The 19,075-nt window shown below is 42.9% G+C and overlaps 1 long non-coding RNA gene across 3 annotated transcripts in view; it reads left to right on the forward strand.

Moving 5' to 3' along the window:
- Positions 1-8,661: 8,661 nt before the first annotated feature.
- The window catches only part of LOC130296662 (uncharacterized), an 83,448-nt gene continuing 73,034 nt past the window's right edge, over positions 8,662-19,075 (forward strand). For all 3 annotated transcript variants that reach the window (XR_008849252.1, XR_008849253.1, XR_008849251.1), the window contains exons 1-2: positions 8,662-8,798; positions 10,127-10,269. This is a non-coding gene — a long non-coding RNA (uncharacterized LOC130296662). The remainder of the gene's footprint in view (positions 8,799-10,126; positions 10,270-19,075) is intronic.

Consider the following 19,075-nt stretch of genomic DNA (forward strand, 5'->3'; position numbering starts at 1 on the left):
CACACCTTTTTTAAAATAGTTTTTTGATATGCCCTTCTGTTCCTGAGATATGAGGGTTTATATTCTGTCTGGCAATTCTGGGAATCAGTCAGATGGACGTGATCTTAATTTTAATAATTGGAGTGACTATCAGGTAATGGGTGGGATTATAAAGTCTGGGGGTGTGAATGTTTTACATACACCCCCCCCTAAAATGTATAATCCTGCCCATTATTAAAATGAATTTCACACCCATCTGACTGATTCCCTGATTTGTCAGACAAATTTTAAACCCTCATATCTCAGTAACAGAAGGACTTATCAAGAAACTATAAAAAGGTGTGTGATCAGGGCACCCTAAGCGATTGTATAATAATGCAATGTAATATTTGGTTTTATATAACTGTTTATTTTCATTAATTTGCAATGTAAAATTTGAGGGGTTGGCTACAGGTCCTCTTTAAAAAGAACTGCAGCGTAAATTTTTTTAGTCCCCCATTGCCCAAGCTACCGGTGATAGGCTGAGCGCACTGTCATGTGAGGAGCTCGGGCAGCAAGGAGAAGGCAGGGCCCGGGCTCCTTACATGACAGTGCGCTCAGCCGGTCACCGGCCAAGGCGGGACATCGTTGCGGCCCGCGATATGCTGCCCTCACTGTGATGTTTCGAGCCTAAGAAGCCAGAAACCAGCAGCATCGGAGGAACAGGACGTGGATATCTCCGCAACGGGGGAACGTAGGAAGGTGATTTAAAGTTTGTTTTAATGTTTTTACAACCCGGGCACAAGAAAAATGATGGCGCAGTTCTCCTTTAAGAGAGCAGAAGTATTAGAATGCTTTTGCTTGGGATGGAAATTCATAGGTAAATCTGCACCACATCATGAGGATTTTCTGCTGTGGATATCAGAACTGACTATGCACAGTGTATTTAAAATATTCAACACTGCAGACCCCATTGTGGATTTTGTGTTCCCTGTTAAAGTAAATTGAGAAAATCTGCAATAAGTTAGCAGCATATACCCCGCCCATATTAGCATGTTATCAAACTGCACACCAGGTCAGTTTTCATTCTGGGGTCATGAAGATTTATGTATTGTATACAAATAAGATTGTATTACAGTATGGATTTTCTACAGTATATCTGACCCTTCGTGTGAGTGCAGACCTGAGATATGGCCGCTACATGTGGTCATACTAATAGATTGATGCTGTTTTACAGAACTATAGACCTAGTAAATAATTTGTCAAATGCATCTTTTATGTAACCGTATTGATCATTGTAGAGAAATCATTTGACCAAAGGTGATTTGTCCAATAACCTCATGTGTCGTGTCCTCCCCGCAGCCAATACGATGGTCACGGAACACCTGTGTGAGTAAAATATGGGGCTGAGCACCTGCTAAGAGTTTGTCACTGACTCACCTGCTGGTGACATCCCAGACTCACCTGCTAGTGACATCCCAGACTCACCTGCTAGTGACATCCCAGACTCACCTGCTGGTGAAATCCCAGACTCACCTGCTAGTGACATCCCAGACTCACCTGCTAGTGACATCCCAGACTCACCTGCTAGTGACATCCCAGACTCACCTGCTAGTGACATCCCAGACTCACCTGCTAGTGACATCCCAGACTCACCTGCTAGTGACATCCCAGACTCACCTGCTAGTGACATCCCAGACTCACCTGCTAGTGACATCCCAGACTCACCTGCTAGTGACATCCCAGACTCACCTGCTAGTGACATCCCAGACTCACCTGCTAGTGACATCCCAGACTCACCTGCTAGTGACATCCCAGACTCACCTGCTGGTGACATCCCAGCCTCATATATATAAACTGCTGATGTCGCTACAATTGCTTTTTCTAATCTTAATTCTGTAAAACAATTGAGTTCTTTGTGTAATGTTTAACCCTCTGGAGCCCTTGTCAATGTTCAGTGTATTTATACTTCTTTGTAGATTTTTGTTTTACTTCTCTTCTGTGATAAATGCTGCGGGTGTCACCTCAGACAAAACCCAGACCAGGGAGAAGTCTTTTTTTTCCCTCCATAGTTTGATCTCCAGGAGCCTGGAACGTGCTTTTAAATCCAGAGACAACCAAATGGGGAATAAGTAGATGGACAACGGGTGTAGGAGAAGGGGGGGATAGCGTGGTTCTGTCAGGGAAATGGATGAGGCTGAAGTAGGTTCAAAGACTTCTTCTAATTTTCCTCTATTTCCTGGTGACCCCATGAGAAACATGTAGATGACTTGTCCTTCATCTCTTCAGCATCTTACTCCCCGTTCCATGGGTTCTTGAATACTGTCGGCATTTCGGATTGATGGAACATCTAAATACCATTGGCCAAATAGACAACAAATGTAAAATTATCAGCTTATGTAGGCTGGGTTCTGATACTTTGGGGAAGATTTATCAAAACCTGTGTAGAGTAAGAGTGGCGCAGTTGCCCATAGCAACCTATCAGATTGCATTCACATTATGATTTTTACATTCATTGAAGGGATGGCTTAAAATTGTATGCTAAAAAATAAAATCGAATGTGTCTAAAAATCGTATCAAAAACATTGTGATATGGTTTAATACAACTTCATAAACAGTAATGTAAAAAAAAAAAAAAAAAAATATATATATATATATATATATATATATATGTATATATGAAGAAGCTCTCAGCAGCACTCCAGTATTCAAACACAAGGTGAATTTATTCCATAAAAAAGTTGTCTTACAAAAGCGACGTTTCAACCAGCTCTGTCTGGTCTTTCTCAAGTTATATATATACTGTATTGGATTTAATCAGTTTCTTTTAAATCCCAAAAAAATTTTGGGGTAAAAAAATTTGACAAAAATGTAAACAGATTGAAATACACTGCTCAAAAAAATAAATAAAGGGAACACTTAGGCTAAGTTTCCACTTGTTATTTTTCTGGCAGTTTTTGGATATCTGCCACTGCAGTTTTTGAGCCAAAGTAAGAAGTGGATCCATAAGGGAGGAGAAGTATAATTCCTTCCTTTATATGTCCTGTTCCTTTTGAATACACTTCTGGCTTTGACTCAAAAACTGCAGTGGCAGATATCCAAAAACTGCCAGAAAAAAACCCAAGTGGAAACTTAGCCTAAGATAACACATCCTAGATCTGAATGAATGAACTAATCGTATGAAATACTTTTGTCTTTACATAATTGAATGTGCTGACAACAAAATCACACAAAAATTATCAATGGTTGGACTTGATGGACGTATGTCTTTTTTCAACTATACTAACTATGTAATGGAAATCAAATGTATCAACCCATGGAGGTCTGGATATGGAGTCACACTCAAAATCAAAGTGGAGAACCACACTACAGGCTGATCCAACTTTGATGTAATGTCCTTAAAACAAGTCAAAATGAGGCTCAGTAATGTGTGTGGCCTCCACGTGCCCGTATGACCTCCCTACAATGCCTGGGCATGCTCCTGATGAGGTGGACAGTCTGTGGTGCAACGTTGCATTGGTGGATGAAGCGAGAAATGATGTCCCAGATGTGCTCAATCGGATTCAGGTCAGGGGAACAGGCAGGCCAGTCCATAGCATCAATGCCTTCCTCTTGCAGGAACTGCTGACACACTCCAGCCACATGAGGTCTAGCATTGTCTTGCATTAGGAGGAACCCAGGGCCAACCGCACCAGCATATGGTCTCACAAGAGGTCGGAGGATCTCATCTCGGTACCCAATGGCAGCCAGGCTACCTCTGGCAAGCACATGGAGGGCTGTGCGGCTCCCAAAAAGAAATGCCACCCCACACAGTTACTGACCCACCACCAAACCGGTCATGCTGGAGGATGTTGCAGGCAGCAGAATATTCTCCACGGCGTCTCCAGACTCTGTCACGTCTGTCACATGTGCTCAGTGTTAACCTGCTTTCATCTGGGAAGAGCACAGGGCGCCAGTGGCGAATTTGCCAATCTTGGTGTTCTCTGGCAAATTCCAAACTGAAAAGTGGTCTGTGATCACCACCTGCAGAACCACTCCAATCTTGCTAATTGCCTATAATTTCCACCTGTTTTCTGTTCCATTTGCACAACAGCATGTGAAATTGATTGTCAATCAGTGTTGCTTCCTGAGTGGACAGTGTGATTTCACAGAAGTGTGATTGACTTGGAGTTACATTGGGGGAGATTTATCAAAGGATTTAGACTGTTTTTTCCTGTCTAAATTTGTCGCACAGAAATTCGCAGTCTAAATATGTGCGACTTTTCTGCGACTTTTGCTGTAGAGGATTTTTAGAACATGATGCATGCAAGTCTATTTTAGACGGAAATGCATTGGAAAATGCATTGGTGCTGAATTTATCAAGTGCAACTTTTGTGCGACAAGTCGCATCTGCCCAAAATATGCTGAAATGTCAGACCATGTTGGAGCAGGTCTAAATGCAGTTTAAGCTGTAGACCCTGAAGTCTAAGCACAGAATTTATCAAGGGCAAAAGGGCAAAACGCAGGGGCCCGCCGGGAGGTGGCGCATGCAGGTACGTCACTGACGTCCCGTGCGTGCGCCCTTAGGAGAAAAGCAGAGCGGAGCAGAACATTGAGGAGGACGCGCGCAAATTAAGTTACCAGCAGCACGTCATCTTCAGTGTTCTGACCACCGCGCCTACAGTCCCGGGACCTACTGCTATGGCCCATAGGCCATAGCAGTACTGTAGATCGTGACCCCGTACCGGTGGAGCGGTGGTCGGAACACTGAAGTAGGGCAGTAAACAGGCATACAGCCTCCAGCCATTCACTATATGGCTGAAGGCTGTATGTCTGTAGGGGAACTGTACTGCACCTAATGTGGGGGAACTATACTGCATCTAATGTGGGGGAACTATACTGCACCTAATGTGGAGAACTATACTGCACCTAATGTGGAGAACTATACTGCACCTAATGTGGGGGAACTATGCTGCACCTAATGTGGGGAGCTATACTGCACCTAATGTGGGGGAGCTATACTGCACCTAATGTGGGGGAACTATACTGCACCTAATGTGGGGATCTATACTGCACCTAATGTGGGGGAACTACTGCACCTAATGTGGGGGAACTATACTGCACCTTATGTGGGGAACTACATTGCAACTAATGTGGGGAACTATACTGCACCTAATGTGGGGAACTATACTGCACCTAATGTGGGGGAACTATACTGCATCTAATGTGGGGGAACTATACTGCACCTAATGTGGAGAACTATACTGCACCTAGTGTGGGGGACTATACTGAACCTAGTGTGGGGGACCTGTACTGCACCTAATGTGGAGAACTCTACTGCACCTAATGTGGGAAACTGTACTGCACCTCATGTGGGGGAACTGTAGTGCACCTAATGTGGGGAACTATACTGCACCTAATGTGGGGAACTATACAGCCAACCTAATGTGGGGGAACTATACAGCCAACCTAATGTGGGGGAACTATACTGCCAACCTAATGTGGGGGAACTATACTGTCAGCCTAATGTGGGGGAACTACAACCTAATGTGGGGGAACTATACTGCACCTAATGTGGGGGAACTATACTGCACATAATGTGGGGGGACTATACTGCACATAATGTGGGGAACTATACTGTACCTAATGTGGGGGAACTATACTGCCATCCTAATGTGGGGGAACTATACTGACAACCTAATGTGGGGGGACCTATATTGACAACCTAATGTGGGGGAACTACAACCTAATGTGGGGGAACTATACGGCCAGCCTAATGTGGGGGAACTACAACCTAATGTGGGGGAACTACAATGCCAACCGAATGTGGGGAACTACAACCAAATGTTTGTAGATATTTTAGATATTTCTTTTATTTGAAATTACCAAAAATGTGTAAATCTGGTTAGTGCACTATTACGATTTTTGGGCTCCACTTTTGATTTTGCCCAAGGCCACGCTAAGCCTAAAACCGGCCCTGATTACCCTGTTTGAGTATTGGGAGAGATCTATCAAACCAGACCTGTGGGGCAGGCAGAAGCCATGGGGACTGTCCTAATGACTTTTGGTTCAGGCAACATGAAAGTGATGACATGTTCTCTTTAAGGGAATCTCTGTAATCTTCAGAGACTGGTCATTCCCTGATGTTTCACTGTTCAGCATGTCATATATTATAGTGCAGGTTTTCTCATTGCCTGTCTGCTGGATGTGTCAGTTTGGTTTCCTGTAGAGAGTCAGTACTCTTCATAGATGTTATAGAGGCCGATAGTTCTCTGACCTCCTGGGGCTTACAAATGTAGCACCTTCTACTGGCGTCCAGCAGAGGAGACAGAGAAGAACCCATGTGCTTAATGGAGAATGAACCTTTGATGTGTTAAAAGGAGAGACTACTGTGGTCTTCTATTGAATGGGTTACATTGATGATTTGGTAATAAATCCACAGACGTAGGTCTTTCTAGAATGGACTCGGAGATGGAGACACTCAATATTTTTTTTAGTTTTTTACATCCACGTGATCATCAGCAATTTCCATGCAAATCCCAAGGGCATGACAAGCATTGAGAGTGCAGAGTAAATGCCTCTTAAAGTGACAGCTGATAGTAGAGGAGACCTCTCATCACGACAGGCCTTCTTAGATTAGTGTATAAGTAGAGACAAAAAAAAGACAACCGGGAGGCAGTGCCTCGTGTGTTACCCTTGGCTGGTGAGGAATCCAATACACTTACTGGGTGAATAAACCCAGGATTTTAGTGAAGATGGACGCTCAACTTATAAATGAAGAAATTGCGCATATCTCCCCTCATCCGGGGTATCAAGAGGTTAGGATCAGCTGCCAAGCCCGATGGTCACAGGAAGACATATCTTCCTGTAGAAACTGAAGCAATTTACGTAGAAGAAGACCACTATAATCCAGGCGCTGCTTTATCCAAAGATGCAAGGATGCAGGGAGGTATTGTGAAACCAGATACTTTTATTTGTATTACAGCATACAAGTTAGCAGAATCATGATGCGTTTCGGGGTCTATTGCCCCTTCCTCAGATGCTGTAATACAAAGGATCTTATCCCCTATCTATTGGATGGGGGATAAAATGTTTTTGCCCGGAATACCCCTTTAATGGAATCTCAATGGCCAATGTTGTGTTGTCAGCAGTGTGTATGGTGGCCATACATGTACAGCAGAGCCAGCAAAAGGATCAGGCAGTCGAAATTCAATATACCTGATCCTTCTTCTCTGCAATTGGGGGAGAGTTGTGGGGCCAACGTTAGATCCAGGCCCTCACGTGCCAAAATCTGCAAGTATGGGGAGATACCTACTTAATGTTAAGTGTGGTGAATGGGTGCAGGACTGTTATGCTGTGATTGACAGAAATAACAATAGGTACTAAAGAATATAACTAAAGTTTCATGAACAGAGCACCATGCGGAACCGTGCTGAGGGTTGTGGACATGATGATCTGCACTTGTTTAGTGATCTATTACACATCTCTGTATCAGCCATGGCCGCATGAATGATTGCTGGATCGCTCATGTGGGTATATGCCCCCATCATTCATCTACTGCAGTGTTTCCCAACCGGGGTGCCTCCAGCTGTTGCAAAACTACAACTCCCAGCATGCCCAGACAGCCAATACATGGATGTACTACATATGTTACATGACACCGGGCGATGTATAATAGAGCATATGTGATCATATGATCATTTAGGAAAGTGTTTCCCAATCAGGGTGCCTCCAGCTGTTGCAAAACAGAAAAGGCTGTCAAAATCCAGTCAACAAGCTAGTGTTTGCTCATTTGTGGGTTGATCGCTGGGTCTATTACACAGGGCCCTCAGTCCATAGACTGCTTGGATACCAGACTTGGATACCAGACATGTCCAGCCTCTTCTAAGGGTGCATGCACACCACGCAATACAGTTCCTGTATCAGGTTTTTGATGAAAAACGGATTCCTCAAAACCTGACTAAACTGTATCAAAAAGTGTGTACAAATTTTAACCCATATATGGTTGAAAATCGTATACTGTTTGAAAAATGATGTCCGGTTGCGTCCGTTTTTTAAGAAAAAAACGTATACGTTTTTAACTTTTCACTCCATTATGAATAAAGTTTCACTTGTTTGATTGAAATTCCAAGAAAAAAAACTGTGCAAAGTCAAAAACCGTATAGTGAAAACCTGATGGTACAGTTCTGTACGGTTCCCATTGACTCCCATGTTAAAAAAAAACTGTATATAGTTTAATACAGTTTTTTACCCGGACCAAGAAACACGGTAGACTACAGTTTTGGATACGGGTAAAAAAAACTGGACAAAACGTATGAGATGCAAAACCGACTAAACCGGATGATGCGTTTGACATACGGTTTACAATGTTAAGTCAATGCATACAGTTTTCTATACAGTTCGATACGGTTTTTAACTTGAAACCGTATACGGGAACTGTATAACAAAAACGTGGTGTGCATGTACCCTTACAGGAGACTGAAGGACCATCAAGGCAAAATCTTAAGGGCACGTTCACACGTGTGATTTCAATGTAAACTAAATGACTGAGCACAGCTTCTAATCGGCAATTACAAATCCTGCGCATATAAGGGGAGATTTATCAAAATCTGTCAAGAGGAAAAGTTGCCCAGTTGCCCATAGCAACCAATCAGATCGCTTCTTTCATTTTGAACAAAGCCTTTGAGAAATGAAAGAAGCGATCTGATTGGTTGCTATGGGCAACTCAGCAACTTTTCCCCTTCACAGGTTGTGATAAATCTCCCCCCTTATAAATCTGCGCAGGATCCTGTATGTGTGAACGTACCCTAAAGAATATTGTTTTGTACGCTGAATTTCCATTACACGCTGCTCGGATTGATGTATGTTTTAATTTTAATCATGCCAAAATATCTGTATATAAGATTAGAACTACATCCGAGACCATTCACAAAGTCTGCAGCTCCAGGAACCCTTAATTCTTCACAATGGGAATTTTGTGCTGTAAAATTCTGGACCTCAGCCTAGAAAACCATTAGAAAAAAAAAAAAAAAAGCTCCAGCCCAGCATAACATACATATGTATGGATCACCTTCTGTTTTACTGGGCTAACGGAAAGCAATGTAACGCTTGTTTCACTTTTCCCCAATAAAACGGCTCGCGTTACACTTGTGAAGAGGCTGGCGTCTTCCAAGCTAATTAATACGGGTTCCCTTCCACCTCAGAATTTTCCACGCAGGGTTATCCAGGCGACACTTTGTCTGTCGAGCCTATAAAGAGAGTGCGCAGCATTAGTCTCACTTGTTGACAATGTGCTCAAGGCACAAAAGGCCGGCTGAGGAAGAAACAGTGTGTGGAATACAGCAGAGCCTAGAGCGCTGCTACAAAGGACTTCAAGGGTCTGCGTTATGTCACCGTTCAATTAGGCTCCTGCCAACAGCACTTTGTTACAAAGACAGTTTCCATGTAGTGTTTCTAATCCACCCTTTAAAGGGGTGCTGGGGCTATTGATTGGGGGTGGAGGGGTATTGCTGCTCCCTGTTGACCCTTTCCTGGCCACTGCAGAGTTGCTAACCTGACAGTGACGTAACTGTTTACGCAATATCAAATTGGGGTGGAACGGGGTCTTACTCCTCCACGTTAACCCTTTCTTGTACGATGCAGACCCTACAATTTAGTCCGGCTAAATAGGCATATATGTGCATGAAGTGGCAAGAGTATAGTCACTTGTTATGTTCAGGCCATTAAAGTGAAAGCAAACTGCGACATACGTTGGAATCCCTTTTTTGATGGGATGCCAATGTATACCCATGATAAAGGCAATAAACGCTGTGTGAACCCAGCCGTGCGTCCCCCTCATGTGTACATTCAGCAAATTATCTGAACATACGCACATTTACAAGGGTACGTTTACAAGGGCGGATTACCTGCAGAATTTCTGCATCGTATTTGCTGCGGAAAATCCACAGCGGATTTTGCTCCCATTGACTAATGGGTCAGCAGAAAATCCACAAATTTGCAGATTTTCCTTCGGACCCATTGAAATCAATTGTAGCAAAATCTGCTGTGGATTTTCCGCAGCAAATACGTTGCTGAGAATCCGCAGGTAATCCGCCCGTGTGAACGTACCCTTAGACTATGTTTGGCCCATTCAAGTCAGTGAGCCTGCCAGGAAGACATTGGATAACAAGTTTGTATTCCTTTTTGACAGGTTGCTGACGTTTGGCACCCCCAAAATGTGGCGTGAAAGGAGCTTTACAGCTTCTAAAGTGAGTTTACAAGTAGAGTAAAGATCCTTAAATCTAGCACTGAGGTCATAGCACGAAAACCAACGTGTACCCTGGTAGGGTTAAGGTAAGTGTTATAATTTACAACACACTAAGATCCCAAAAGAAAGGGATACATTTTTCCATTTTACAAGCCCCCACCAAAAACGTAACTTTTGTAAGATATTGTAAGTTGTACAATTTATTCATGTATTCGTGTTAAAAAATACTTAAATTGCCCAAGTGTTATTTATAAGGTGCCTTGTCAACTGCAAACCCTTTATCCCCCAGTGGATACTTGTTGTATTGAAATATATTGTGCAGCAACACCTGCTTCTCTTCAGCAAATAGGATGTCGGTGGCTGCAGTCCTCAGGCAACACAAGACTTTAAAGGGGTTATCCACCATACAGTGATTTTAGTAGTACATACCTGCCAGAACTGGGTATTTCCTGTTGAATTTCGTTCTCAAAACTACACATCCCATAGTTCCACAGTTTGTAAGTATGAGGTCACTTTCCTCCCTGCCTCCACACATCAGCCACCCCACCCATTGAAACATACCTGTGATCCCTTCAATGCAATATATAAGTGTTTTCTAATCAGGGTGCCTACAGCTGTTGCAAAATTATCTCTCTCCCACCCAGCGGTCGCTCCACCCATTGAAGCAGGACAGACTCCCTCTGATCACCTGACTAGTGATGTCAGGTGTCGACGCACTGCAGCTTTGGAAATCCTGTGACATGAGTAATATTGTATACTGTTAAAAATAAATATTGGGGCAATAATCACAGAAAAATTTTGAGAAAACCGTCACATAAAGGTACAGACACTATATTATGAACTACACTAACTTTACAGCCCCTGTACTCATAGTCAAATAAATAAAAAAAATCCTGGAATACCCCTTTAAAACTTAAACACACATAGCCCCCTGACATGTTTCACTCAAAGAGCATCCTCAGAGGTCTAGGCTGACATTCCAACACAGAACAATTGCACAGTTAGGCTGTGTTCACAAATAGTTTTTTGTGTATTTTAACCCCTTAAGGACCAAGCGTTTTTCCATTTTTGCACTTTTGTTTTTTCCACCTTACATTTTAAAAATCATAACCCTTTCAATTTTGCACAAAAAAATCCATATGATGGCTTATTTTTTGCACCACCAATTCTACTTTGTAATTACATCAATCATTTTACCCAAAAATCTACATTGAAACAAAAAAAAAAATAAAATAAATCATTGTGCAACAAAATTGAAGAAAAAAAGCAATTTTCTTTGTAAATTTTAGGGGCTTTCGTTTCTACGTAGTACATTTTTCGGTAAAAATTACACCTTATCTTTATTCTGTAGGTCCATACGATTAAAATGATACCCTACTTATATAGGTTTGATTTTGTCGTACTTCTGGAAAAAATCATAACTACATGCAGGAAAATTAATACGTTTAAAATTGTCATCTTCTGACCCCTATAACGTTTTTATTTTTCTGCATACGGTGGGGTGTGAGGGCTCATTTTTGATGATCTGAAGTTGTTATTGGTATATTTTTTGTTTTGATCTGACTTTTTGCTCGCTTTTTATTCATTTTTTTATGGGATAAAAACTGACCAACACTTTATTTACATCGTTTTCTTTTTTAAATGGGAAAAGGGGGGTGATTCAGACTTTTTTTTTTTGCCTTTTTTTTTTGCAATGTTATAGCCCCCATAAGGGATTCAATACACTGATCAATGTCATTGTATTGCATCAGTGTTATCGGCAGTCGATTGCTCAAGCCCGGACTTCAGGCTTGGAGTAATCAATCGCCGATCGGACGCACAGGAGGAAGGTAAGGCACCCACCTGCTGCGTTTTAGCTGATTGAAACATCGCGTTTTCACCGCGGTGGTCCCGATCAGCCCGACTGAGCTGCCAGGAAGCTTTCACTTTCACTTTAGTCCCGGCGATCAACTTTGATCATTGTGTCTAAAGAGTTAATGCCGGACATCTGCCTGAACGGCGATGTCCGGCATTAGCCACAAATCCTGCCTGCTGATAGCAGCCGGGACCATGCGGGTATGATGCGAGCTCAGCTCCTGAGCTCGCTTCATAACCCTGCTGTGCCGCAGCACCATTTATAAACAACGTTTTGCTGCAAGTTTTTTTTTAAAGGGGTACTCCGCTGGAAAACTTTTTTTTGGTGCCAGAAAGTTAAACAGATTTGTAAATTACTTCTATTTAAAAATATTAATCCTTCCAATACTTATCAGCTGCTATTTGCTCCACAGGAAGTTCTTTTCTTTTTGGATTTCCTTTCTGCCTGACCACAGTGCTCTCTGCTGACACCTCTGTCCAAGTCAGGAACTGTCCAGAGCAGGATAGCTTTGCTATGGGGGATTTGTTCCTGTTCTTGACAGTTCCTAAAATGGACAGAGGTGTCAGCAGAGAGCACTGTTGATTTAAAGAAAAGTGTTTTTCAGTGGAGTACCCCTTTAAAAGATATAACGCTTGTATTATGCTGCTGGTGTATTTTGAAACACAATGTTCGCTTTTATGCTTCCAAATACACCAATGTAAAGTCAATATTTTATGGAATCTAATGGAAAAACCCTGCAGTTTATATTGTTTTTCGTTGTTTGTTTATACCCGTAATTATTATTATTGCTGTAAAAGAAAAAGAAAAAGGTGAGTTATTTTGGATATAATTCAGCAGCTTTACGTGCATATTACAAGCATATTATGGCATGTAATGTGATGCTTAAATGCATCAAATTATGAAAGATTTGCAAACAAAGATCTGGTTTCCACAGAAAACAACCAGTAAAGTTGCCGAAAAAGCCAAAAAAGATGTGCAAAAAAAACTTTCAAAAAAGAGGTGGAAAAAAACGTTGAACATTAGCTTGCACATACAATTTTTGGATTTTTGAGCCTATAAATACATTATGTAAACACAGCTTAATATGGAATCTTGCAAGACCAATGTATTTTTCTCATCAATATTACCAATTGGTAGTTCCCCATTTATGGTTGGAGCTACCGTATATTCTGTATTTTATATACAGTGGTCCCTCAACATACGATGGTAATCCGATCCAAATGGACCATCGTTTGTTGAAACCATCGTATGTTGAGGGATCCGTGCAATGTAAAGTATAGGACAGTGGTCTACAACCATGGACCTCCAGATGTTGCAAAATTACAACACCCAGCATGCCCAGACAGCCAACGGCTGTCCGGGCATGCTGGGAGTTGTAGTTTTGCAACATCTGGAGGTCCGCAGGTTGAAGACCACTGGTATTGGAGGTTATACTCACGTGTCCCCGCCGCTCCGGACCATCACCACTGCCCTGGATGTCACCCTCCATCGCTGTCGCCGCGTCCCCGACGTTCCGGCAAGGCCCCTGCTTCCCCGGCATCCTCGCTCTCCGTCGCCGCCATCACGTCGTTACGTACGCCGCTCCTATTGGATGACGGGACGTCGTGCGCAGCGACGTGATGACGACGATGGAGAGCGCTGACGATGAAGAGGATCCCGAAGAGGACGCGCCAGAGCCCTGAGGACAGGTAAGTGATTGTCAGCGGACCACACAGGACACCGTAAACGGCTATCCGGCAGTAGCTGGAGCAGTCTGTGCTGCCGGATAGCCGTTTATGCGATGGCCCCGACATACAAAAGCATCGTATGTTGATGCTGCCTTCAAGATGTGATGGCCTCTGAGAGGCCATCGTATGTTGAAATGATCATATGTCGGGGCCATCGTAGATTGGGGGGTCACTGTACTGTGAAATAATCCATAATATTTGATGCAGGAGCAGGTCCCATCATATATGATGCCACTTAGACTTGTAACTACAACTACAACTTATTTTAATGGTCGCAAACTACATAAAGTTAATTCTTTGCAGCCGTACATTGTCATGATGCGTGAATTCAGCCCTAAAGAATCCCTTATGTGTACATCAAATTCAGAATGCTAAATTGTCATTGGCTGGTATTCCATTGGAAGTGTTCATGGTGATTACTGGTTTCTAGACGGTCAGATTGGATCTTGCGGCTGTTTTCCGTTTGCCTGAAATCAGCGGTACTGTCATCAGAACTAGCTCATGTGTCCTTTTCCTTAGACTGTTCGATGCCCCTGTCTTCTTTGTATGTCTGGAGTGTCTGAGTGGGTTTCCATCCATCAGGTCTCATGACCCCATCACTCATTTGTTATGGACACACACTTTGGGATCAGCCCTTCTTTAGGTGGGAGAAGTCTCCGTCTGATCTGTGATATGTGGAATAGTCGTGTGTTTGTCATTAGTGTAAAGGAGATAAATCACTGTATCTGGATACTTTGTTTCACATACATGGAGCACACAGCACGTGTTTTTGGGAGATGTCACGTATTCCATATGTGGCGCTGTCATTTATTACAGTTAGAGCATCGCTGCTGTGTCTGAGGTGTAAATCGTTCTGATGGAGATTTATAACATGGAATATGGGGATGCTTTGGGAATGTTTCTTCACTCCAGTAAACACCAGTATAAAGTGTAGGCATTAACACAAGGATATACCTCCGCGTCTTCAACATTTACAGGCACAGACATTAGGATAGGAAAACAAATCACAACCACTTAACACTAATAGTGTCCACAAGATAAGTGTCTGATCAATGTGGGGGACTCCCTCATTTACGATAAGGATTATCCCATGTCCCCCTAGTCGAATGGGGCGATGGCTGAGTAAGCATGTTGCAACTTCATTCACTTTCTATAGAACTACTGAACTATCTCCATTAGTTCCATAGAATGTGAATGGAGCAGCAGCAAGACACACACATAACTGTTGCTCCATTTTCTAAGGAGGGCATGGTACACCCATTCTCCTGAGTCACAGAAATCAGACCCCCAATGATCAGATACTTCCTGAGGACAGGTGGAAAACCCATATACTGTAAGGGTAAGTTCACACGTATTATATGTAGTGCAGAAAATCTGCAGCATATATCGTAAGTGGAAACATACCCTAAGGTGCGTTTAAATTTGCCGCAATTGAAAGATTCGAAAAAGCAATAAGGTTTGGAGATAAGGACTTACAGCTTCAAAGGAAGGAGTCCGATTGGATCATGCAGTTGAATGCTACTGGTCCCATTGGTCTTAACCTCTTCAGGACACAGGGCGTATGGATATGCCCTGCATTCCGAGTCCTTAAGGAAATCCGGTCCCCACCGCTAGCCGGTTGGGGACCGGAGCCAGATGCCTGCTTAAATCATGCAGCAGGCGATCGGAGAAAATCGCATGTCAATTCAGACATGCGATTTTCTCCAATTCCGGGCTGATCGGGTCTCTGGTGACCCGATCACCCGGAAAATAGGGCTGATCCGAGTTGTCAGCAACAGCCCCGATCAGCCTAAGGGATAGGAGTGAGGTCGCAGAGCTGCGATCTCCTTCTATCCCCTGCTATTAGTCAGAACGGAGTTCTGACCAATGGCAGCGCAGGACAGGGGGTTGCCATGGCAATCCCCCGTTCTGCCCGCCCCTGGATGTCGAGGGGATCTGGGAAGAAGATGGAGGCCGTACCTGCAGGAGAAGATGCCTGGGGACCTGGGATCTTCGCTGGAGCCTGCTGGATCCTTGCTCAGGTAGGGAATCGAAGGCTGTCTGGGCATACTGGGAGTTGTAGTTTTGCAACATCTGAAGGGTCACAGTTTGGAGACCACTGTTACAGTGGTGCCCAAATGGTAGCCCTCCAGATGTTGCCAAACTACAACTCTCAGCATGCCTCGACTGCCCAGGCATGCTGGGAGTTGTAGTTCTGTAACATCTGTCCCTTCAGATTTAGCAATTTTCATGAATTTTTTGAAAATTGCTGCTCTAATTTGAAGCTCTCTAATTTTTTCAAAAACCAAAAATATGTCCATTTTATGATGACAACATAAAGTGGACATATTGTATTTGTGAATAAAAATAAAATTTATTGTGAATATCCATTTTCCTTACAAGCAGAGAGCTTCAAAATTAGAAAAATGCAACATTTTCAACATTTTCATGAAATTTGGGGATTTTTCACCCAAAAAGGATGCAATTAACGCCTAAAATTTACCACCAAAATAAAGTAGAATATGTCACGAAAAAACAATCTCAGAATCAAAATATTCAGTAGAAGTGTTTTCGCGTTATTAATTCGTAAAGTGACGGTGGTCAGAATTGCGAAAAAGGGCTCAGTCCTTAAGGTGAAAAAGGGCTGTGTCCTTAAGGGGTTAATGACCGTAATGAGATGAGTGTATTTTTTATAAATATGATTCCTTCCTTTGCGTCTCTTAATTGTTAGAGAGAAGTTGTTTTTAAATGAATTTGTACACGTTTTTTGTTATTTTTTGGCACTATGTTTTGGGTGTATTGGTATTTTGTGTACAGGTGTCTATGGAGACGCTTCCGTTTTGTTACCTGTTTAAACACACCCTCTAACCCTGACGTCAGTAGGGGCCTGTGAAGCACGTGAGAGCGCGAAGCGGACCCGCTAGCCCGAGAGCGTCTCTGTTTGTTTTGTCCCCCCAGCACGCCTGTACCTGTGTCCGGCCAGAGAGGCCACGTTGTCAATGATCTTCAATAAAGATACAAGAAGTTCAAGTTCACCTGTTGCGGTGAGTGCGCTGGTTTTTCCTTTCTCATGTGCTACCCTAAGGGTATGTTTACACTATGGAAATTCCACAATGGATCCATGTGAGGCTATCCTGCAGCTGTCAGTGTGTGTGAATCTGTGGAGCTTCAGTCTGTGAGAATCTGTGGAGCTTTCACTTTCTGTGCAGCTGGCAATCAAGCACTTCCTGAATTTGGTCTCCTGCCAGGACAGGAGACCAAACTCACTGTATTAATTGTGGCAGGAACCAGAACAAAGCCACCTAGTGGCTGTTTTATATATTACATTTTAAAAATATTTATGTTGATAATTTTAAAAGCAAGTAAATGGGAAAGTGTCTGCTAATTACACAAGGAACACTATATTAAAAGTTTTATTTATGACAGGTACTCTTTAAATTTGAAAGATGTTAATAACTGTACTTTTATTTTTTCTTAGATGGTGTTTATTTCTCTCTGCACTGCAGTACTCCTACCATAAAACAGATTCTATTCCATGATGGCAGTAGAAGTACAGGGGGCTGAGGGACCGATGGCACCGGGTCTTACTTCTGAGAGTTATAAGCCAGGGAACCAGGTGGCATGGCTCGCAGCTCCCCAGCAATGTTCAGAATCCGAAAGCCCTGTTCTGTAAATTCATGTTCCCCGGCAGACTCCCTCATTGGTCGCCCTGAGTGACCAATGAGAGCTTCTGGTGAAGAATATGAATTCACAGCACTGTGAGTTTATATTCCCCGCAGGATGCCCTCATTGTCAATCGGTGACGACCAATTAGGGCTTTTAGCAAGGAATATGAACTTACAGAACAGTAGTTTTATTCCCATCATCCCCCGCTCCTCGTTCCCTCCAGCCGCTCGCCCGTACAGAGCTGCAGTCACCGCGGCTGTAAGCCCCTCAACCCCGCTCAATTCTGCATCACTCCCCGCTACCTTCAGCCGCATGTACAGACAAGACTACAACTCCCAGCATGTCCTCACTGCATATTTTTTTTATATAGTACAGAGATTTAGCATATACTTTTGTATACATCCACATGAATGCAAATCTTGAATATGTGAAAAAGATTTTAACTACTTTTCTTACACAATATATGTGTATATGACTATATCCTGTGTGTATCGTCGGCCTCAGATGTAGCTTTTTGTTGGCGGACTCCATTGATTTGTACTTTCTGGCATCGCAGGTGTGTGACACCCAACAGGTTGGTTTTCTTCAGTCTTTACTGAACTGAGGCCGGTGCAGGAAAAGCTTACGCCTTATAAATACTGCAGAGAAGTCTGTTCTTGCCATTACCAGAATTTTAATGCAAGAAAGTGTTAATCCATAAATCCAGCAATAAAGAGAACTGATGTTCCAGGCACATTAGGTCCTGACTGCAGTCTTGGTGTAAGATGCAATGTAACCGACAACTCACTTTCATTTTATTGTACAAATCAGCTGTACAATATGACACGTAATATTTCCTGTGCTGTGGATCCCAGTGTGTAGTGGTGAGGAGCGAGGAAGTTTCGTCTTCCAGAGGCTTGCTTCACGCCTGTGAAATGAGCAATAAGAAATGCTATACTGTGCAGTGGTTCGCTGGTGGGGCCATGTAATCCTTCATGGAGCACATCCCCCCACCTGCTCATTGGCTGGGTGGATCCTACAGCTGACCAAGATGGCTTACTCCTTTACTGTCTCAATGCATTTCACTTCTAATACATTGGGGCATTGGATCTCGTAGATCGGCACTTGTTTACAGATCACACTGCTCGAGCATCGAGGGGGGGGGGGCATCACGAACGATTTGGTGCATTTATAGAGATTTTTGTCTAAATTATTAGCACTTATTGGCTTTTTTACTTTACACCAAAGTTTAGCTTCTCAATTTTGGCCTATGTTGTTGCAGTTTAAGCCATATCTCTTTCAGTAAATGCACATACACCCTTATTAGAACATATGTAAAAAATGTCTAAAACATGTGCTCCAGTTATTTAACGCAAATTGTTCCACAGTTCTAGCGCATTTGGGAAAGCAAATCTGTCTTGAGGTTGGTAAATCTTTGACTCACCCTTTTTTATTTATTTTATTGAATGGTTCTATTCAGTCATTCTCTAGCCATCACTGTTGTGATCTACAAGATCAGCACTCATTTAAAGGGTACCTTTCATCAAAAAAACTTTTGATATATTATAGTTTAATGTATTATAGTCCTAAATTTCAGACTGCAGCCGGGACACAGACAAACTCAGCACTGCTCACTGCCAGGGAGTTTGCCTGTGTCCTGGCTGCAGTCTGAGATTTGGGACTCCT

This window comes from Hyla sarda, chromosome 12, assembly GCF_029499605.1.
Source record: "Hyla sarda isolate aHylSar1 chromosome 12, aHylSar1.hap1, whole genome shotgun sequence".
In the NCBI taxonomy this organism is placed as follows: Eukaryota; Metazoa; Chordata; class Amphibia; order Anura; family Hylidae; genus Hyla; species Hyla sarda.